We start from the raw sequence: 24,100 nt of genomic DNA, 5'->3' as shown, positions 1-24,100 counted from the left end.
AGCCAGAAGCAAAGGAGTAAAGGAAAGATAAAAGCATCTGAATGCAGAGTTCCAAAGAATAGCAAGAAGAGATAAGAAAGCCTTCCTCAGCGATCAATGCAAAGAAATAGAGGAAAACAACAGAATGGGAAAGACTAGAGATCTCTTCAAAAAAATTAGAGATACCAAGGGGACATTTCATGCAAAGATGGGCTTGATAAAGGAGAAATGGTATGGACCTAACAGAAGCAGAAGATATTAAGAAGAGGTGGCAAGAATACACAGAAGAACTGTACAAAAAAGATCTTCATGACCCAGATAATCATGATGGTGTGATCACTCACCTAGAGCCAGACATCCTGGAATGTGAAGTCAAATGGGCCTTAGAAAGCATCACTACGAACAAAGCTAGTGGAGGTGATGGAATTCCAGTTGAGCTATTTCAAAACCTGAAAGATGATGCTGTGAAAGCACTGCACTCAGTATGCCAGCACATTTGGAAAACTCAGCAGTGGCCACAGGACTGGAAAAGGTCAGTTTTCATTCCAATCCCAAAGAAAGGCAATGCCAAAGAATGCTGAAACTACCGCACAATTGCACTCATTTCACACGCTAGTAAAATAACACTCAAAATTCTCCAAGCCAGGCTTCAGCAATATGTGAACCGGGAACTTCCAGATGTTCAAGCTGGTTTTAGAAAAGGCAGAGGAACCAGAGATCAAATTGCCCATATCCACTGGATCATCAAAAAAGAGAGTTCCAGAAAAGCATCTATTTCTGCTTTATTGACTATGCCAAAGCCTTTGACTGTGTGGGTCACAATAAACTCTGGAAAATTCTGAAAGAGATGGAAATACCAGACTACCTGACATGCCTCTTGAGAAACCTATATGCAGGTCAGGAAGCAACAGAACTGGACATGGAACAACAGACTGGTTCCAAATAGGAAAAGGAGTACGTCAAGGCTGTATATTGTCACCCTGCTTATTGAACTTATATGCAGAGTACATCATGAGAAACGGCTGGAGCAAGCACAAGCTGGAATCAAGATTGCCGGGAGAAATATCAATAACCTCAGATATGCAGATGATACCACCCTCATGGCAGAAAGTGAAGAGGAATTAAAAAGCCTCTTGAAAGTGAAAGAGAGGGAAAAAGTTGGCTTAAAGTTCAACATTCAGAAAACTAAGATCATGGCATCCGGTCCCATCACTTCATGGGAAATAGATGGGGAAAGGGGAAACAGTAGAAACAGTGTCAGACTTTATTGTTTTGGGCTCCAGAATCACTGCAGATGGTGATTGCAGCCATGAAATTAAAAGACGCTTACCCCTTGGAAGGAAAATTGGAAGAATCAATATAGTGAAAATGAGTATACTACCCAAAGCAATTTATAGATTCAATGCAGTCCCTATCAAGCTACCAACAAATAATTTCACAATTTGTATGGAAATACAAAAAACCTCGAATAGCCAAAGCGATCTTGAGAAAGAAGAATGGAACTGGAGGAATCAACCTACCTGACTTCAGGCTCTACTACAAAGCCACAGTCATCAAGACAGTATGGTACTGGCACAAAGACAGAAATATAGATCAATGGAACAAAACAGAAAGCCCAGAGATAAATCCACGCACATATGGACACCTTATCTTTGACAAAGGAGGCAAGAATATACAATGGATTAAAGACAATCTCTTTAACAAGTGGTGCTGGGAAATCTGGTCAACCACTTGTAAAAGAATGAAACTAGAACACTTTCTAACACCATACACAAAAATAAACTCAAAATGGATTAAAGATCTAAACGTAAGACCAGAAACTATAAAACTCCTAGAGGAGAACATAGGCAAAACCCTCTCTGACATACATCACAGCAGGATCCTCTATGACCCACCTCCCAGAATATTGGAAATAAAAGCAATAATAAACAAATGGGACCTAGTTAACCTTAAAAGCTTCTGCACATCAAAGGAAACCATTAGCAAGGTGAAAAGGCAGCCTTCAGAATGGGAGAAAATAATAGCAAATGAAGCAACTGACAAACAACTAATCTCAAAAATATACAAGCAACTCCTATAGCTCAACTCCAGAAAAATAAATGACCCAATCAAAAAATGGGCCAAAGAACTAAATAGACATTTCTCCAAAGAAGACATACAGATGGCTAACAAACACATGAAAAGATGCTCAACATCACTCATTATCAGAGAAATGCAAATCAAAACCACTATGAGGTACCATTTCACACCAGAATGGCTGCGATCCAAAAGTCTACAAATAATAAATGCTGGAGAGGGTGTGGAGAAAAGGGAACCCTCTTACACTGTTGGTGGGAATGCAAACTAGTACAGCCACTATGGAGAACAGTGTGGAGATTCCTGAAAAAACTGGAAATAGAACTGCCTTATGATCCAGCAATCCCACTGCTAGGCATACGCACTGAGGAAACCAGAAGGAAAAGAGACACGTGTACCCCAATGTTCATCGCAGCACTGTTTATAATAGCCAGGACATGGAAGCAACCTAGATGTCCATCAGCAGATGAATGGATAAGCAAGCTGTGGTACATATACACAATGGAGTATTACTCAGCCATTAAAAAGAATACATTTGAATCTGTTCTAATGAGGTGGATGAAACTGGAGCCTATTATACAGAGTGAAGTAAGCCAGAAGGAAAAAACACCAATACAGTATACTAACACATATATATGGAATTTAGAAAGATGGTAACAATAACCCTGTGTACGAGACAGCAAAAGAGACACTGATGTATAGAACAGTCTTATGGACTCTGTGGGAGAGGGAGAGGGTGGGAAGATTTGGGAGAATGACATTTAAACATGTAAAATATCATGTAAGAAACGAGTTGCCAGTCCAGGTTCGATGCACGATACTGGATGCTTGGGGCTAGTGCACTGGGACGACCCAGAGGGATGGTATGGGGAGGGAGGAGGGAGGAGGGTTCAGGATGGGGAACACATGTATACCTGTGGCAGATTCATTTTGATATTTGGCAAAACTAATACAATTGTGTAAAGTTTAAAAATAAAATTAAAAAAAAAACCCTAAGATTTGTCAACATTGAGAAAGAGATGTGCTAAAAAAAAAAAAAAAAAAAAGAAAGTTACAACCAATCTAGATAGCATATTAAAAAGCAGAGAGATTACTTTGCCAACAAAGGTTCTGTCCAGTCAAGGCTATGGTTTTTCCTGTGGTCATGTATGGATGTGAGAGTTGGACTGTGAAGAAACCTGAGCACTGAAGAATTGATGCTTTTGAACTGTGGTGTTGGAGAAAACTCTTGAGAGTCCCTTGGACTGCAAGGAGATCCAACCAGTCCATTCTAAAGGAGATCAGTCCTGGTGTTCATTGGAATGACTGATGCTAAAGCTGGAACTCCAATACTTTGGCCACCTCATGCGAAGAGTTGACTCATTGGAAAAGACCCTGATGCTGGGAGGGATTGGGGGCAGGAGAAAAAGGGGACAACAGAGGATGAAATGGCTGGATGGCATCACTGACTCGATGGACGTGAGTTTGAGTGAACTCCGGGAGTTGGTGATGGACAGGGAGGCCTGGCGTGCTGTGATTCATGGGGTCGCAAAGAGCTGGACACGACTGAGCGACTGAACTGAACTCTGGTACTTTGTTATTGCAGCTTTAGCAAACTAATATATTTAGGTAATTGAAACAAAATTTCATAATACACTACTTTCCCTTGCAGTGTACTTTGCCTTGCTACTCTAGTAGTATCCCATTTTAATTAAAAAAAAAAATATTAGTTGTGATTCACTCGTGAATCACAATCCATTTAATCCATTAAAAATCCAAGCTTAAAAAATTCTGCCCTTTGGTTAAGTAGTGCTTTCATGTAGCTGGGAAGATTATTATAGAGTGAGTTTATCATCTGTCTTAATGTTGCATCTGAAGTTCAGCTTTGACTTGGCAGTACTACACTAGCCTCCTTTTGTTTTCCATCTACCTATCCAAATTGAACTGTGGTGTTGGAGAAGACTGTTGAGAGTCCCTTGGACTGCAAGGAGATCCAACCAGTCCATAAGGAGATCAGCCCTGGGTGTTCTTTGGAAGGAATGATGCTAAAGCTGAAACTCCAGTACTTTGGCCACCTCATGCGAAGAGTTGACTCATTGGAAAAGACTCTGATGCTGGGAGGGATTGGGGGCAGGAGGAGAAGGGGACAACAGAGGATGAGATGGCTGGATGGCATCACTGACTCGATGGATGTGAGTCTGAGTGAACTCCAGGAGTTGGTGATAGGCAGGGAGGCCTGGCGTGCTGCGATTCATAGGGTCTCAAAGAGTTGGACATGACTGAGCAACTGAACTGAACTGATCCAAATTGAGGTATCTCTTTAAACAATAATCTGGAAACTATGAGATTGTTATTGTTGTTACTAATAGTGGCAGGTCTGGTTAGTCAGCAAAACAATAAGATCTTATGTACCAAGAGCCAAAAGAAATTGAAACTTAGTGTTTTTATGGGCCTTTAAATATTTTGCTTATTCAAAATTTTGCTTATATTTAATTTTTATGTATGTTAAGTATAACATAATGACAGAATTAAGAGAAGATTGGTCATTATCAATAAATATGAATGAAGATTAACTCACCTGCTAATAAAATTATTTTTGGGTTGTTTCACAAAGTACAAGCAGACCATGTTGCATATTGAAAAAGAAATGTTACAGAAAGACTAGAAATAAAGATATGAGAAAATGAAAACAGCAAGAAACAGGATTGTCCTGACATGAGACAATGTGAAGTTCATGCCAAAAAGCATTAAATGAGACAAAATACACTTTATAATGTTGAAAGGTATGATCCTGAGTGAAGTTTTAAATGTAATGAATGTCTGTGCACCAAGTAATGGAGCAGCTACCTTTATGAAAAAAGACGCTGTAGGACATGCAAAGAGAAACATCAAAAACACGAACACTAGAAGACTTCACCAAATCTCTGTCAGTGCAGTACACGTCACGGGAAAAAAGTTGTCTTCACAGAGCAATTTTTTCCTCAAATTTTCCAGGAAATTTATGTTTTTCCATGTCATGGGAAAATTCAGTTGAGGAATTGGGAAAATGAGAAAGCTTAGTAAATAACATAGAGATATTAGAGTTACTACTGGTTTGAGAGACCCATTGACATAAGTCAAAAGGAAGAGCTGGAAATGGTACTTGTAGAGTCAGATGTTAAGGCTTACATTCCCTAGGATCTTCACAGCAGTAATGATTTAATCTGTTAGTTTTGCTTGTAGCCAAATTCTGACAACATCTGTCTTTTAATTTCTCTGTTTAGACCATTTACATTTAATGTGATTATTAATGTGGGCCTCCTAGGGGGCTCAGTGGTCAACTCTCCGTCTGCACTGCAGGAGTTGTGGGTTACACGGGTTGGAATTCTGGGACAGGAAGATCCCCTGGAGAAGGAAATGGCAACCCACTCCAGTATTCTGTCCTTGAAAAGCCCATGGATAGAGAAACCTGGCAGGCTACAGTCTGTGGATTCAAACACAACTTAGCGACTGAACAGTAACGATTATTAATATGCTTGAATTTCTGTCCAGCATTTTATTATTAGGTGTCTGTCCTCTCTGCTTTTCATTCTTCTGTTTCTGTTTCTCCTTTCCTGCCTTCTTGTGTATTATTTGAATGTTTTTATTATTCCCTTTTAATCTCTCTGTTTTTGACAGTATCTCTTTGTGTAGACTTTATTAGTTGCTATGGAAATTATGATATACATATGTTTTAATAATTACTTAAAATGAACATTTTACCACTTAAATTGAAATGTAGAAATCTTACCATCATATAGGTCTCACTGCTTTCCTCTTTATGTTACCATTGTTATATGTATTATATCCACTTACATCTGCATGTATGTATTATATAATGAGATTATTATGTATTACAAATGGAGATATAATTGACATGCTGGCTTAAAACTCAGCATTCAAAAACTAAGATCATGACATCCAGTCCCATCACTTCATGGAAAATAGATGGGGAAACATGGAAACAGTAGCAGAGTTTATTTTCTTGAGCTCCAAAATCACTGTGGACAGTGTTTGCAGTCATGAAATTAAAAGATGCCTGCTCCTTGGACGAAAGCTATGACAAACCTGGACAGCATATTAAAAAGAAGAGACATCACTTTGCTAACGAAGGTCCACATAGTCAAAGTTCTGGTTTTTCCAGTAGTCATGTATGGATAGGAGAGTTGGACCTAGAGAAGGCGAAGTGTCGAAGAACTGATGCTTTCAAACTGTGGTGCTAGAGAAGACTCCTGAGAGTCCCTGGGACAGCAAGGAGAGCAAACCAGTCCATCCTAAAGGAAATCAACCCTAAATATTCACTGGAAGGACTGATGCTGAAACTGAAGCTCCAGTACTTCGGCCACCTGATGTGAAGAGCCAACTCATTGGAAAAGACCCTGGTGCTAGAAAAGATCGAAGGTAGGAGAAGAAGGGAGCAACAGAGGATGAAATGGTTGGACTGCATCATCAACACAATGGACATGAGTTGAGCAAGCTTGGGGAGATGGTGAAGGACAGAGAAGCCTGGTGTGCTGCAGTCCAGGGGGTCACAAAGAGTCAGACATGACTGAGCAACTGAACAACAACAATAATTGATACGAGATGTTATACTAGCTTCAGATATACAGTGTAGTGATTCAATTTTGTATATATTGTGAAATGATTACCGCAATAAGTCTAGTTAACATCCATCATTGTACAAGGTTGCAGAAATTTTTTTTCTTGTGATAACACCTTTTCAAGTGTACTCTCTAAGCCACCTAACTTGCAATAGGATTTTATTGACCGTAGTCACCTTGCTGTACATTTCATCCCCTGGACTTATTTTATAACTGGAAGTTTGTACCTTTTCATCACCATCACCTGTTTTGCCCATTTCTTACTCCCCACCTCTGGCAACCACCAATCTTTTTTCTGTATCTGTGAGCTCATTTTTGTCATTTTTGAAAAAATTCCACGTATAAGTGAGATCAAACAGTATTTGTCTTTCCCTGTCTGACTTCACTTTAGCATAACGCTCTCAGGGTCCATCCAGCTTATTGCAAATGGCAAGATTTCTTTTTTTTTATGGCTGAATAATATCCCATTGTATATATGTACACCACACTTTCTTTATCCATTCATCCGTTGATGGACACTTAGTTTGTGTCCCTGACTTGACTGTTGTAAATAATGCCTCAGTGAACATGGGGTGCACGTATCGTTTTGAGTTAGTGCTTTGTGTTCTACAGATAAACACCAAGACGTGGAATTTCTGCATATGGTAGCTGTATTTTTAATTTGGGGAAGAACTTCCATACTCTTTTCCATAGTGGCTGCCCCAGTTTCACTTGTACCAACCATACATGAGGGTTCTCTTTTTTCCACATCCTTGTCAACACATGTTATTTCTTGTCTTTTTGCTAATAGTGATTTTAACAGGTATGAGATGATATCTCATTGAGGTTTGGATTTGCATTTCCCTGGTGATTGGTGATATTGAAGACTTTTTAATGTACCTGTTGGCCATCTATATGTCTTCTGTAGAAAATGTCTATTCAGATCTTTGGCCCATTTTTAAAAAGAATTCTTTGTTTTTTAGCTATTGTCTGGGAAGTATTTTTGATGTAATAATTTAATGTAATGTTTATAATTTTTTAACTGTTATACTCATTTTAAAGAATTTAAAAAGGAAAGGACAGTCCATTATAGTTACCCAAATATTTACCATTTCTCTTACTCTTCTTTCATTCCGATGTTTCAGATTTTTCTTAGGTATCATTTCCCTTCGAGCTAAAGAATTGCCTTTAGCATTTCTTTAAGAGCATTTTGCTGGAAACAAGTTGTCTGTTTTTTCCTTCATCTGAGATGCCTTTAATTCATTTTCATTTCTGAAAGATGTTTTCACCAGTTATAGAATTGTGGGTTGACAGTTGTTTTCCTTAAACCCTTTAAAAATGCTGTTTCTCTTTGTTTTGGCATCTCTTCCATCTGATGAGAAATCTGCAATCATTTGAAATATTGTGTGTACGTAATGTGTTGTTTTTCTCAGAGTCCTTTAAAGATGTTTTCTTTGTTTTTAGTTTTCAGCATCTTAAAATTTTTTTTGGATTTGGCTTTCTATATCTTCTTGGCATTTGCTGAGCTTATTGAATTTATTAGTTTATTCCTTGTACCAAAATTGGTAATTTTTTAGCCATTATTTCTCCAGATTTCTTTTTTCATTTTCCTGTTTTGAATTCTATTGAAATAAATGTTAGGCCTTTTGGTATTGTTCCACAGGTCCCTGACGCTCTTAACTATTTTTTAGTCTTTTTTTATTTCTTTTCAGATGGTTAATTTCTAAAATTATCTATCTTTTAACTGACTGTTTGCTCTTATATCTCTGTTCTATTCTTGAGCCCATCTGTTAAATATTTTATTTCAGTTATTGTATTTTTCAGTTCTAAAATTTCCATTTGGTTCTTTACAGCTTTTATTTCTTGGCCAAGACTTTTTATCTTTACTTTTCTTTCAAAGTTTTGCCCTTATAGATTGCAGCATAGACAATAACTGATTCTAAGTCTTCATCTAATAACTCCATTATATGTGTCATCATGGGATTGGTGTTTGTTGATTATTTTTTACTTTGAGAGTTAACATTTTTTGTTTCTTTGTATGCTGAGTAATTTTTCCATCTATTTTGGATATTTGAGTATTAGAAGATTCTAGGTTTTGGTTAAATCCTCGGATGAATAATGTTCTTTTTAGTTTTTTAGAGCCACTTAACCTGATTGAAAGTGAAAGGGTTAGTCGCTTGGTCGTGTCTGACTCTCTGGGACCACATGGACTGTAGCCTGCCAGGTTCCTCTGTCCATGGAATTCTCCAGGCAGTAATATTGGAGTGGGTTGCCATGCCCTTGTCCAGGGAATCTTCCTGACCCAGGGACCAAACTCATGTCTCTTACATCTCCTGCATTGGCAGGCAGGTTCTTTACCACTAGTGCCACCAGTTTGAAAATTTGACCCACCTTCTGTGGATTGTGGTTCCAGGATCAATTATATTTTCAAAACCTACTTTGTAGTGTCTTTTGGATCTGTTCATCATGTGTACCACCCAGTGGCCAGTGTGGGATCTACGCAGTGGTTTACTCTATGGTTTTCATATCCTTTGTTATGCTGTTTAAAATCAGGTCTATACATGATTCAAGAATCAAGATTGCTGGGAGAAATATCAATAACCTCAGATATGCAGATGATACCACCCTTATGGCAGAAAGTGAAGAGGAACTAAAAAGCCTCTTGATGAAAGTGAAAGAGGAGAGTGAAAAAGTTGGCTTAAAGCTCAACATTCAGAAAACAAAGATCATGGCATCTGGTCCTATCACTTCATGGGAAATAGATGGGGAAACAGTGGAAACAGTGTCAGACTTTATTTTTTGGGGCTCCAAAATCACTGCAGATGGTGACTGCAGCCATGAAATTAAAAGACGCTTACTCCTCAGAAGAAAAGTTATTACCAACGTAGATAGCATATTCAAAAGCAGAGACATTACTTTGCCAACAAAGGTCCATCTAGTCAAGGCTACGGTTTTTCCTGTGGTCATGTATAGATGTGAGAGTTGGACTGTGAAGAAGGCTGAGCATTGAAGAATTGATGCTTTTGAACTGTGGTGTTGGAGAAGACTCTTGAGAGTCCCTTGGACTGCAAGGAGATCCAGCCAGTCCATTCTGAAGGAGATCAGCCCTGGGTGTTCTTTGGAAGGAATGATGCTAAAGCTGAAACTCCAGTACGTTGGCTACCTCATCCGAAGAGTTGACTCATTGGAAAAGGCTCTGATGCTGGGAGGGATTTGGGGCAGGAGGAAAAGGGGACGACAAGAGGCTGAGATGGCTGGATGGCATCACCGACTCAATGGACGTGGGTTTGAGTGAACTCCGGGAGATGGTGATAGACAGGGAGGCCTGGCATGCTGCGATTCATGGGGTCGCAAAGAGTTGGACACGACTGAGCAACTGAACTGAACTGATACATGAATAGCCCAGAGGTGAGTCCCAGAGTTCATAAACAACTTTATGAGATTGCTTTTTTGAGTTCTCTTTCCCCTGTGATCTTTCTGATATTTCCTCTCTTCTTGGGGTCCACACTTTCCAGCCCACTTGCCAGAAAACTGGGCCTCTAGTTTCCCCGCTGCTGTGTACTTCCTCCAAATGCATTTGGATAGGGGGCCAAAAGAGAAAAAATGCAAACCAGACATTTGACCCATGATCTTGGGACCATCACTCTTTTGGTGGAAAAGGAGGATTTCCATCCCTCAGAAATTTAGTTATCTGCAGTGATCATCCTTCTAACATCAACTACAGAATTGTTTGGGGGTTGGGACTGGAGAGAATGGAAAAAAAATAGTAGTGAATTTACCTGCTCTGTGATCTTTAAAAGCATACCGATTTCTGGTTTTTTGACTAGAAAGAGAAATCTTCTCTGAGTACTCTTTTTGTATGCACTCAGTTGTACATCCAGCTTTTCTGCTGCTTTTTGAGAGGCCAGTTGATGAGAGAGGGGGATTTAAAAAAAAGGCCAGGTCATACTGAAGGGCAGAAGTCTAGGGAACCTCAGTGATGGTTTGGTGATACTTTGGATTCTGGTCTTTTCCCCAGGTCTTCTGCTACCATTTATTTTTCAGAATCTTCAGATGATTTCTCAATGCATTCTGTGCAAGGTCTATAGTTGGATTCAGTGGGAGAGACAAGGAAAAGTATGCTTACACCATCTCTCATAGGACCAGAACCATCAGATAGTTTTTTTTAAAGATGTGAATGTGTGAAACTAAGTCTAACTTGATGTTTAAGTTTCAGGGGGAAAACATCAAGAGATGAGCTCTCAAACATGTATTCACATTTTTGCCCATTTTCCTGAAAACTTATTTGCTACAAGCAGATAAATATTAGTAGTAAAGGTTATTCTGTGGAAAATCATCTATTTCTATGTAGAGTTCTATGGAAAATTTTCTGTATTCTAAGGATTTTGAAAGATAGTTGTTTTTTTTTTTAACATCTGTATAGTACTGCACTTCTCTTATTCATGTTGCGATGGCAAAAATACTGCAGAAATTACAAGATTCAAAGTTCCTTGGTGGAAGTGTGTTATGCTGGTTTTGTTATAGCTTCAGCTTTCAACATAGTTGCTCAGAGGACCTGGAATATAGGTAAGTGTTCTATAAAAAATAGTTTATTAAAGAGATAAATGAAAGATTATTCTTGAAGTCATTCTGATAGCTCTGTTCTACCTTTCATATGTGGACTTAAGCTCTCCATAGATCACACACCACTTTGGAGGATGTTCATACTATTAGGTATGTGGCAGAGAATCTCTTTCCTTTAATAGGTGTAAGAATGACCCATGTATCATTTAGAATTAGACTTGGCTACATATAACAGGCTTCCCTGGTGTCTCAGATGTAAACTATCTGCCTGCAATGCAGGATACCTGGGTTCCATCCCTGGGTCGGGAAGATACCCTGGAGAAGGGAATGGTAACCTACTCCAATATTCTTATCTGGAGAATCCCATGGACAGAGGAGCCTGGTGGGCTACAGTTAATGGGTCACAAAAGATTCCAACATAACTTAGTGACTAACACCACACACACATAAAACAAACAGTTCAGTTCAGTTCAGTCACTCAGTCGTGTCCGACTCTTTGCGACCCCATGAATCACAGCATGCTAGGCCTCCCTGTCCATCACCAACTCCCAGTGTTCACTCAAACTCATGTCCATTGAGTCAGCGATGCCATCCAGCCATCTAATCCTCTGTCATCCCCTTTTCCTTCTGCCCCCAATCCCTCCCAGCATCAGAGTCTTTTCCAGTGAGTCAACTCTTCGCATGAGGTGGCCAAAGTATTGGAGTTTCAGCTTTAGCATCATTCCTTCCAAAGAACACCCAGGACTTATCTCCTTTAGAATGGACTGGTTGGATCTCCTTGCAGTCCAAGGGACTCTCAAGAGTCTTCTCCAACACCACTGTTCAAAAGCATCAATTCTTCAGCGCTCAGCTTTCTTCACAGTCCAACTCTCACATCCATATATGACCACTGGAAAAACCATAGCCTTGACTAGATGGACCTTTGTTGGCAAAGTAATGTCTCTGCTTTTGAATATGCTATCTAGGTTGGTCATAACTTTCCTTCCAAGGAGTAAGCGTCTTTTAATTTCATGGCTGCAGTCACCATCTGCAGTGATTTTGGAGCCCCCCAAAATAAAATCTGCCACTGTTTCCCCATCTATTTCCCATGAAGTGATGGGACCAGATGCCAAAACCCAACAAAACAGCAGTGACTCAATTAAGATCTAGCTCATTTCTCTTTCATACCTGAAGGAAATTAGAGTTGGTCTGGGAATCTTTGGTGGGTCCACAGAGTCATCAGGAATGTTGCAGCTCTGCTGACTTCAGGAGCACTTCGTGGTCCTAATGACTATGGTTTATAGACATTATATGCTGTTTCCAAGCTGGCTGCAGGACAGGAACACAAGAAGATTCACTTTCTGGTGGAGTCAGCTCCCTCAGAGGAGCCCTCCCACAACCCACACAACACTTCTGCTTCCATATCATTGTTCAGGACTTTGTCACATGACCACATCGCTCTCCAGGGTGGTCTTTTTCTGATGCATGGCCACCCTACATAATATTAGGATTTTCTTGCGGGGGAGGAAGGGAAGAACAGATGTTACAGTAGGCAGCTAGCCGTCTGTACTGTAGCCAGAGCTGCCAGAAACAATAGGATAGAGATTGAACCAGTGTAAATAAGAGAGATGATCATCATATTCTTAGAAAATGAGATAAATGGTTCTTAATATGCTTCAAGATCCTTGCAGATTCACTGAAGAAAAATAAAAATACAAAAATGTGACGTTTGTTTCCTTCCCGTTTCTGTGCCCCAAGCAAGTTGGTTTCCCTTTCTGGAGGCAACTACTGTGTCCATTGACCAGGGTTTCCATTATGTATTAGAAATATTGTACACAGTGTGACTGTAAATGTTGTATGAAATTAATTTTATATATTAAAATACATTGACATGGGGCATGAATCCCTTGGCGTGATGAAGACGAGATGGTGTTATAAAGAGAAAGGATGTAGTTGAGAATATGTGTGTGAATCAGATGGATACATGAAAAAACAGCTGAGAGTCATGGTCCCAGGCTCATGACCCTTCTGTCAGCTGTCTGGTGCCCTGAAACTGGTTCTGAAGCTTTGTTTTCTCTTTCTTCGCTGAGCTAGCTTGAATACGGGGATTCCTTAGAGTCGGAGTCACAGATACTGTGGGGCGAGTGCTTCTGATTGCCTTAAGCATTTTCATGAAAGGGCATAACATCAGGATGAAAAAAAAGCAACCCTGGTTTAAGGTTTAAAACCTTACCTGGTCAATGAGGACTTGCCTCTTTTATCATTCTTCTCATAGCTGCTGTTTGCTTCCCTCTGCTTTCTCCAAGAAGCCACTCGTTTCTGCCTCAGGGTTTGTGCCTTCGTTTCTGGCAGTGCCACCCCAGAGTTTTTAACCCTCTCAATGAAGTTGGATCTTAAGTTTTCCCTTTTCTTTCTAAAGTTCATGAAGCTTTGAACTGCATTACATATGTTAATATATTAATATGAGCAGTCATATGAACAGTCACTGTTCCAGTGGTTTAGTGCCTGCAGTCACTGTAAGCATCCACTCAACATAAGTTTGTTGAAAAATATTTGGTGAGTATGATGATTAATTTTGTGTCAACTTGACTGGGCCACTGGGTGACTAGGCTTAGTCAAATATTATTTTGGGTGTGTCTGGATGAGATTAACATTTGAACTGGTAGACTGAGTAAACAAGACTTCCCTCAGTAAGTAGGGAACTCCTCTTCTTTGACTGCCAGTAAGCTGGCTTCCCTGGTAACGCAGATGGTAAAGCGTCTGCCTGCAAAGCTGGAGACCCAGGTTTGATCTCTGGGTCAGGAAGAGCCCCTGGAGAAGGAAATAACAACCTACTCTGGTACTGTTGCCTAGAAAATCCCATGGACAGGAGCCTGATAGGCTACAGTCTATGGGGTTGCAAAGAGTCGGACACAACTGAGCGACTACTTTACAGGCTGGGACATCAGGTTTTTTCCCCCTACTTTTGGACTTGAGCTGAATCCTTGGCTCTTCCTGGGTCTTACACCCAGTGGCCTTCTCCCTAGAACTATACTATCAGCACTCCTGGTTTCTCCAGCCTTTGGACTTGGACTCAACCTATACTGTTGGGTCTCTGAGCCTCCAGCCTACCAACTTCAGTCTAGGGGACTTGTCAGCTTCCATAATTGCATGAGCCAATTCCTTATGGTAAATTGGTTCATATGTATGATGTATAAACATATACCCTACTGGCTCAGTTTCTTTAGAGAACCTGGATCAATACAGTGGGCTTTACAATCTTCCGTAAGGTAACTCTAAGAGGAGACAAAACATTTCTGAAAATCTCCACTGTGGATCTGAAGTAAGAAAGCCATCTTGTGGTGTTTCTGGGAATATCATGTGAAGTATATATATCCTTAGGGAACTGAGGCATAATTCTTTGCAACAGTTCTTAACATATTTTTTGCCAAAGTGCCCTTTGGAATTTTGGTGAAGTCTGTGTGACTCCTTAAATCAAAGGTTTAAATAAATAATTTCTTAAATAATACTGTTACATAAGAAACCAATTATAGTAAAATGTAGCTATCAGAACACGGAAAAACAAATGTGGGATATTGTAAGATATATTCCTCTTTATTAAAGACTTAAATAGCAAGACAGTATATTTAAATATGGACAATTTAAAGCAAAATTTAGGGACTTTCCTTGTGGTCCAGTGGTTAAGAATCTGCCTTGTAATACAGGGGATGTGGATTTGATTCCTGGTCAGGGAACTAGGATCCCACATGCCGAGGAACAACAAGCTGACCCGCTGCAATTACTGAGTCTGTGCGCTGCACCTAGGGAGTCCATGTGCTGCCATGTAAGAGCCTGAATGCCGCAACTAATGCCTGAGGCACACAAATAATTTTTTTTTAATTTATTTTTTAAAAAGATTGTTGAAGGTCATCAACATGACTAGACTACATGTCTGTTCATGTTCTAAAACAACCATATTTTGGTCCTAAAACTATTGTAATTTCAAAATAATGGTAAATGATATTTCAAGATATATGCCACAGATTTAATGTGATATGAAAATATTTGTTATTTCTATTTATGACAGAGTCACAGGAGCTACTAATATTTCCTTTGTTTCCTTCCTTCTTTTATAATGGAGGGAAATACTTAGTTTCATAGAATTAGTGAGGAAAGATGTCTGTGCTTAAAGACTCCTGACTTACACCTCCTCATTTCTTGGGGATCTGTGATTATCAGATATATGGACCTTAGGTTCACAACCTTTGGTAGGGAACTAAATTGGATCTTCACAAAAAGTACAGACAGGGTGTCTAAAAAACTGATTCTTAAATTCAGGAGCTTTCTGACAGTACCAAGACCATGAAGAATAAAAGTCAATATTTACTTAGCTCTTGTGTATTCCTTAGAAGGAAAGTTATGACCAACCTAGACAGCATATTAAAAAGCAGAGATGTTACTTTGCCAACAAAGGTCCATCTAGTCAAGGCTATGGTTTTTCCAGTGGTCATGTATGGATGTGAGAGTTGGACTATAAAGAAAGCTGAGTGCCAAAGAATTGATGCTTTTGAACTGTGGTGTTGGAGAAGACTCTTGAGAGTCCCTTGGACTGCAAGGAAGTCCAGCCAGTCCATCCTAAAGGAGATCAGTCCTGGGTGTTCATTGGAAGGAATGATGTTGAAGCTGAAACTCCAGTACTTTGGCCACTTGATGCAAAAAGCTGACTCATTGGAAAAGACCCTAATGCTGGGAAAGATTGAGGGCAGGAGGAGAAGGGGACGACAGAGGATGAGATGGTTGGATGGCATCATTGACTCAATGGACATGGGTTTGGGTGGCCTCCAGGAGTTGGTGATGGACAGGGAGGCCTGGCGTGCTGTGGTTCATATGGTCACAAAGAGTCGGATGCGACTGAACTGAACTGTGTATTCATGATTTTGTTTTAAAAGTAACACAAGCATTTTTATAATACTTTATAATTTACATAAGATGTAGAAATATCTGGTCTCACTTTATCCTTTCAACAACAAAGTGAGACACACATAACATACACACAGACTGTGTATTCCATATGTTTGATTACTTCTGTTTAGTAGATGCAAAAGTTGAAGAGAGTCTCCGTTTAACCCCAAACACTTTAAGTACCTATTCAAAACCACAGTGTCAAATAATATCTACTTGTGAATTAGTGTGTGTGTGCTCAGTTGTGTCCAACTGTTTGCTATCCCATGGATTATACCCCACCAGGCTCCTTTGTCCATGGGATTTCCCAGGCAAGAATACTGAAGTGGGTTCGTCAGGAGATCTTCCCGACCCAGGGATCGAACCTGCATCTCCTGTATTGGCAGACAGATTCTTTACCACTGCGCCACCAGGGAAGCCCACTTGTGAATCAGATTTGGGTCTCAATGCAAATAGATTTATGTTGCCATGAATTCTTATTTGCTGGTGAATTATGCATGTAAGTTTAAAGTGTACGAATCAATGGAACCTGTAATATACCCAGAACGTACTAGACAGCTGCCTCCCACAAAGACTTGTCCAAAATGTCACTAGTACTGAGGTTGAGAAGCCCTTGTTTAGATGAAAGTACTTAAAGAAAATCCCCACAAGCTCTGGCACTTAAGGATGGTAGGTGGAAATGTCGTTTTGTCCAACCAAGTTGATCTTAAATGCCTGGTCAAAGTCAATTTAAAAAGCTGTCACAAGGGGATTAATTTAATTGAATAATCTAATGTATGTGTGGAAAGTTCAGTTGTTACCTGAGAGATTTCAAACCATCGGCTCTCTGTATTACTGTATATATTAAATATTTTTTTAATTTGAATGGGGTGCATTGGTTGTTCAAAATAGAACTACATAGAACTGAACTACGTGAAACTGACAAGTTGTTTCAGATCCATATATTTATTATCCATTTGTTTATCTGAAATTGATTGAGGCACTCCTCCATCCTGACTTTGAATTAGGTGCTGTCGTACAAATATGAGTAGCATAGTGCCTGTCTTTCAGAAGCACCTAGATCTCTGGGTAAAATGGCTGTTAAACAGAAATAGTGAAGAATAGGAAGTTCATGATAGAACTTCATGATGATGTGAGAGAACACTGGAGGACATCTCTCTAACCCAGAGAGAAAGAGGAAAGCTTTCTTCAAGGGGATTCACCATTTAGCTATAGGCAAGGGGCATTTATGCATGCATGTGTAATTTAACTGGTAGCTAAATGTGTTGAATTGCTGTCTAATTTTCATACTCTGTAGATTCCTTCTTTTAAAAATTGGCGTATAGTTGCTTTACAGTGTTGTGTTCATTTCTGCTGTACAGCTAAGTGAATCAGCTATATGTATACATATATTCCCTCTTTTTTGGATTTCCTTCCCATTTACCCTATAGGTCACCACTCTATAGATTGTTCTGCTTCCTCAAAGAGTTAAGAAATCAAATTAAGTCACCATAGACAATTATTTTGTAATCCTGATCTTTTGGTTCACTTTCTGAGCAATTACTTTACATATTATCATAGGCATACTTAGAGGGTTGTCTGAAACATACACACACACACACGCGCATATATTTGTTGTTGTTGTCCAGTCACTAAGTCATACCTGACTCTTTGTGAACCCATGAACTGCAGCACGCGAGGCTTCCCTGTCTTTCACTGTCTCCCTGAGTTTGCTGAAACTCATGTCCATTGAGTCAGTGATGCCATCCAACCATCTCATCCTCTGTCACCCCCCTCTCCTCCTTCCTGCAATCTTTCCCAGCTTCAGGGTCTTCCAGTGAATCGGCTCTTGGCATCAGGTGGTCAAAGTATTGGAGCTTCAGCATCAGTCCTTTCAGTGAAGTGCAGATGTCCATGTGATCACTAGAGACTCTTCTGGCGATAGGTATTATGCATTTGGTTTGGATTATTCATACACATTTTGAACCAGGATCTTAGACTTAGTTTTATCCTTTGTGTATGTTGGTAGTTTCAATAGTTTACTAAGAATTGCCAGTCTGCTTATGTAACAGGAACTTTTTGCCACTATGAAAAATGTGAAATTTACCTTAAAACTTCTTTGAGAACAACAGCACTCCATCCTGCTGAAAGGATTTTGAAACTTTATTAATGTTAGTGTTGATATTGATGGTTAACAACTTCTCAGCCTTTATAAGGAATATATAAAATTCTGACTTTTAAGTAAGAAATACTTAAGCTAATTAAACCTCTCATCTATATTTTCAAAATCCATTTGCTGTCTTAATAGAGGTGTTCTTTCTTTTTTAAAATTAAGCAAACATCACTTAAACTACAATATGGTTTACTTGCTCATATCCTGTAATGCCTAGATGAAATAAGTTGGGGGTGTTGTATGATTGATATTTTCTTTTAAGTTTTAGAGTATCTCAGGTCAAGTATATTTTAAGTATAATTTTATAATCATTACTTATATAAGTTTGAAAATGAAAGCTTTAGTCGCTCAGTCGTAGCGGACTCTTTGTGACCCCATGGACTGTAGCCCATCAGTTTCCACTGTCCATGGGATTCTCCAGGCAAGAATACTGGAGTGGGTTGCCATTCCCTTCTGTAGGGGATCTTCCTGACTCAGGGATTCAACCCCGGTCTCCTGCATTGCAGGCAGATTCTTACCTTCTGAGCCACCAGGGAAGCCTGAATTACTCTATACTCAGTTCAGTTCAGTCGCTCAGTTGTGTCTGACTCTTTGCAACCCCATGGACTGCAGCACACCAGGCCTCCCTGCCCATCACCAACTCCCGGAGTTTACTCAAACTCATGTCCTTTGAGTCAGTGTTGCCATCGAAACATCTTTGTCATCTGTCATCCCCTTCTCCTCCAGCCTTCAATATTTCCCAGCATCAGGGTCTTTTGCAATGAGTTGGTTCTTCCCATCAGGTGGCCAAAGTATTGGAGTTTCAACTTCAGCATCAGTCCTTCCAATGAGTATTCAGGACTGATTTCTTTTAGGATGGACTGGTTGGATTTCCTTGCAGTCCAAGGGACTCTCAAGAGTCTTCTCCAACACCACAGTTCAAAAGCATCAATTCTTTGATGCTCAGCTTTCTTTATAGTCCAATGCTCACATCCATACATAACTGCTGGAAAAACCATAGCTTTGACTAGATGGACCTTTGTTGGTAAAGTAATGTCTCTGCTTTTTAATATGCCGTCTAGGTTGGTCATAACTTTTCTTCCAAGGAGCAAGTGTGTTTTAATTTCATGGCTGCAGCCACTGTCTGCAGTGATTTTGAAGCCCCAAAAATAAAGTCTGTCACTGTTTCCCCATCTATTTCCCATGAAGTGATGGGACCGGATGCCATGATCTTCGTTTTCTGAATGTTGAGCTTTAAGCCAACTTTTTCACTCTCCTCTTTCACTTTCATCAACAGGTTTTTTTAGTTCCCCTTCACTTTCTGCCATCAGGGTGGTGTCATCTGCATATCTGAGGTTATTGATATTTCTCCCGGCAATCTTGATTCCAGCTTGTGCTTCATCCAGCCTTAATATGATTATGGCTGCAAACATTAAAGTTAATGAATTCTGTTGTCATAATGAATTCTCACATGTGTATAGATTGTCTTCAAGAAATTTGTGATTTAGACAGTGTTTGCCTTTTTGCCATCCAGCTTGATTATTTTTAGTCATTATCTAGAAAAAAGAAGACAAACTACTGAAGTTCACTGGAAACAATAAAGATTGTTATCATGGAATGTAGATCTTATTTGTTCTGTTCTTGTGGTAATAGTTTCTAATACATTACTCAGGACAAAGTTTCTTTCTCAGTTATGTTTGCTCTGTGCAAACATGGTTTCCAATATGTCTTTTGTTATGCCAGGAATTTTGTTTTCATTTCTGCTTGGTAGTCTCAGTTTTCTCAAGAAGATATACATAAATTAATTATTAGTGTCCAGAAGAATAGTTGTGCTGTTTGCTGCCCTCAGAAGTGAAACCACATACCATTCTGATGTCTAGGGATTTAGTCCAAAAGGTTTTTTTAAGAAGTAAGGCAAGTAATAGAAAAGAAGAAAACCAGGCTTGAATGTCGAGTGTTAGAGAATGCTTTTAGGGAATTAGAATTATAAATGGTCTGGAAACCTAATATATGTATAGCTAAGCTTTTGAACTACATGAAAAAGACTCAATAGAAGTCATTTGAAAGTTAGAACCTGCATCTGTACCTTGGACACACTGTCCTTTCTTGGCCCTGCAGGAGAACCCTAAGCTTAAAATTCTTTGAAGCAGATATGTTATCTCATTTTTCTAATAAGAAAAAGGTAGTGTGTCACTGTCAGGTTTTGGGCATGACTGATCTGTGTATCAGTTTCTCCAAAATATATCTCTATTAATATGTCTCTGTTATAGTTTGAAACAATGAAATAGAGAGCAGGGATTATTACATTGTCCAATATTCAATTTACTGTTTTTCTGAATACTTTCTGGGGAGCTCCTGTTTGGTAGGAATCACACTGATGTGTCATTCTTAAAACTGCCATATATATTAAAAAAATTTTTCAGGGATTTTAAGATTTAAGTTTACATATTCATTGTTTTTTCTGTTTAAATGTATTTGGCTACGTCGAGTGTTGTGGCGTGTGTAATCTTCTTGCATCATACAGCATCTTGCATTGCAGAGCATGAACTCTCTAGTTGTGGTGCGGGCTCAGCAGTTGCTGTATGTGGGCTTAGTTGCCCCACAGCATCGTGGAATCTTAGTTCTTTGACCAGGGATTGAACTCACGTCCCTGCATTGGAAGGCGGATTCTTACCCACTGGACCACCAGGGAAGTACCAATATTCATTGATTTTAAAAAAAAATTCATAAAGAGTAGTGGTAGCTCAGCTGGTAAAGATCACCTGCAATGCAGGAGACCCTGGTTCAATTCCTGGGTGGAAATGATTGCCCTCAAAATGGGATAGGCTATCCATTCCAGTATTCATGGGCTTCCCTGGTGGCTCAGACAGTAAAAAATCTGTCTGCCATGCGGAAGACCTGAGTTCGATCCCTGGGTTGGGAAGATCCCCTGTTGAAGGGCACAGCAACCCACTCCAGTATTCTTGCCTGGAGAATCCTCATGGACAGAGGAGCCTGGTGGGCTACAGTGCATGGGGTCGCAAAAAGAGTCTGACGTGACCAAGCGACTGAGCACGGTGCATAGCAGTACGATGTGAGCCCAGTCATAGCACTTGAACTTAGCCCAGTGTTCCAGATTCCCAAGTCGTAGTGTTTTTTTTTTGTTTTTTTTTTAAATTAAATTAAATTAAATTTTTTTAACTTTACAATATTGTATTGGTTTTGCCATATATCAACATGCATCCACCACAGGTATACACGTGTTCCCCATCCTGAACCCTCCTTCCTCCTCCCTCCCCGTACCATCCCTCTGGGTCGTCCCAGTGCACCAGCCCCAAGCATCCAGGAGAATGGCATTGAAACATGTATAATATCATATATGAAACGAGTCGCCAGTCCAGGTTCGATGTTTTTGTTTTCTTAAGAGTTGAATTGGCACTTCAGTGTATCTTGGAAAATTTGGCTAACAGTGTATGGAAGTTTGTAGTTATTAAACATCAAAGAATATCAGGAGATACCCAGATGGCATTTTTGTTTACATGGCATAAGGTATGCCAGACCTGTGAGACCGGGAGTTATTTGAGACCAGACATTGGAAAATTCATGTAAAAAGACTGGCTAATTTCACCAATACATAAGTTAGTGCCTTGTAAAGCGAAAGAACAAGACTATGTCAGTACTTCTAATAATGCGCCTTATTCTCAGAATATTAGTATTTTGATTACTATTTTTGCAGGCAGATTTTCAAGGGCATAACATTCAGAAGTTTGCTGCTGCTTCAGATACATTTATATGTTTTTGAGACTTTAACTTCAGCCCAGCATTTTTTTCCCCTATTTTTAACTTACAAGTTTTATTTCAAGCTAAAGAAAAGTCTGTTGAGGGTTCTTTTACAAATACATTACTGTATATAATTTTGCTTCAACTTTAGGAGTTATTTCCTGACATTTTACTTTGTATCTTTATTAAAAGTTGTATCTTTAGCAGGTGAACTATGTCTTCTATTCTGTGTAGATTCCTTTTTCTCAAAAACATCCCTTTCTGGTTACTTTAAATTTAAAATATAATTTTACCAAGCTTATATTATACAGAGTGAAGTAAGCCAGAAAGAAAAACACCAATACAGTATATTAACGCATATATATGGAATTTAGAAAGATGGTAATGATAACCCTGTATGTGAGACAGCAAAAGAGACACAGATGTATAGAACAGTCTTTTGGACTCTGTGGGAGAGGGCGAGGGTGGGATGATTTGGGAGAATGGCATTGAAACATGTATAATATCATATGTGAAACGAATCACCAGACCGGGTTTGATGCATGATACAGGATGCTCGGGGCTGGTGCACTGGGATGATCCAGAGGGATGGTACAGGGAGGGAGCTGGGAGGGGGTTCAGGATGGGGAAAACGTGTACACCGTGGTGGATGCATGTTGATGTATGGCAAAACCCATACAATATTGTAAAGTAATTAGCCTCCAATTAAAATAAATAAATTTATATTAAAAAAAGGACAAAAAAATAATTTTACCAGGCTAATCAGTATCCTGAGCAGCCGTTTTAATGCTTTCAAATTTTGAATGTAAGTCTGTAAAATTTTTAAAACTTTCTGTTTTGTTTATGTAGCACATTGTGCACGTGTGCTCAGTTGCTTCAGTCGTGTCCGACTCTTTGCGACCCTGTGGACTCTGGCCCGCCAGGCTCCTCTGTCCATGGGATTCTCCAAGCAAGAACACTGGAGTGGGTTGCCATGCCCTCCTCCAGGGGATCTTCCTGACCCAGGGATCCATGTAGCACATTACTGAGGTCTAATTAGGTCGGTTAGTATTCTGAGCACTAGGGATAAAGTAATGGGAAAAAAGAGATAAAATTCCCTGACCTCATGGAGTTTGCATCCTTGTGGAAACACAAAGCACAAATAAAAAAGAAATTGGCATGGAAAGGTTCCAGCAACGCCATGGGGTCCCCTGGTATGGACTGGGATCCAGGCAGAGGACAGAGAGGATGGCTGGTCTGCTGTGCTGCAGGCAGCCAGGAGCAGGGGCACTAGACTGGATAGGCAGTGGTGGGGGGCGGGGGGGGTGTCCTCTCAGCGGGGGACCATCCTCCTACTGTCCACCTGCATTAGACTCTGAAGGACCCATGACCAGCCATGTAACACTGGGGGCTTTTGCACTGAAGGGAATGGCTGCTAGTGGAGCAAAACACCTTGGAAATGGGCACCAGCTGTGTGGATAGCACGTGGAGCAAAGCCAGGTGTGGTCATGGTAGGGCCAGACCCAGAGTGGGCTCAATCTAATCAAACAAGCCTCTTGGGCTTCAGTATCTGGAGCAAGAGACCTTTCCAGGAGACTCCTCATCCCAATGCTTCCAGGTTCATGACTCCTGGGGTTTCTCTGCTTTACTTGCCTCATACTATAACCCGGCCTGTCTCTTAGGTCCATTCTGCATTTTTGTATCCATTCATCAGTTCTATTTGGTTTGCTTGTTTTTGAGCCTCATAGTTTGTAATACTGCTGTTTTGTACAGTCAGTGTTCATGTAAACTGATCATGTAGATATAATAGTAAGGCTCCAGTGGGCTTACTGGGTGAGACTGGAAAGGCTTTAGAGAGGAGGTGGCATTCGAGGTACGGCTTGGAAGGAGAGAAGCAGGGAAGACTTTCTTGTCCATGGTATCCTGGAAGGATAAAGGAGTGCGGTGTGTCCAGGCAGTAGGGAGAAATTTTGTATAACTAGAAGTGTATAAAAGAAGGAGATAGTTTGGGAGAGGAGTGTTGGAAAAGTTGCCTTGAAATCATAGATACAGTGTCTCCAACCTATTTTGTATGTATTGGTTTGGCCAAAGAGTTGGTTCAGCTTTTTGTGTGCGA

At 39.9% G+C, this 24,100-nt stretch overlaps 1 protein-coding gene across 2 annotated transcripts in view; it reads left to right on the top strand.

Annotated features, from left to right (window-relative positions):
- The window catches only part of ME1 (malic enzyme 1), a 220,232-nt gene that overhangs the window by 8,430 nt on the left and 187,702 nt on the right, over positions 1–24,100 (top strand). The window lies entirely within an intron of this gene.

The sequence above is a fragment of the Bos mutus genome, chromosome 9 (assembly GCF_027580195.1).
Source record: "Bos mutus isolate GX-2022 chromosome 9, NWIPB_WYAK_1.1, whole genome shotgun sequence".
In the NCBI taxonomy this organism is placed as follows: Eukaryota; Metazoa; Chordata; class Mammalia; order Artiodactyla; family Bovidae; genus Bos; species Bos mutus.
Note: the sequence above shows the minus strand (reverse complement) of the source record. Positions and strands in the feature narration are given on the sequence as shown.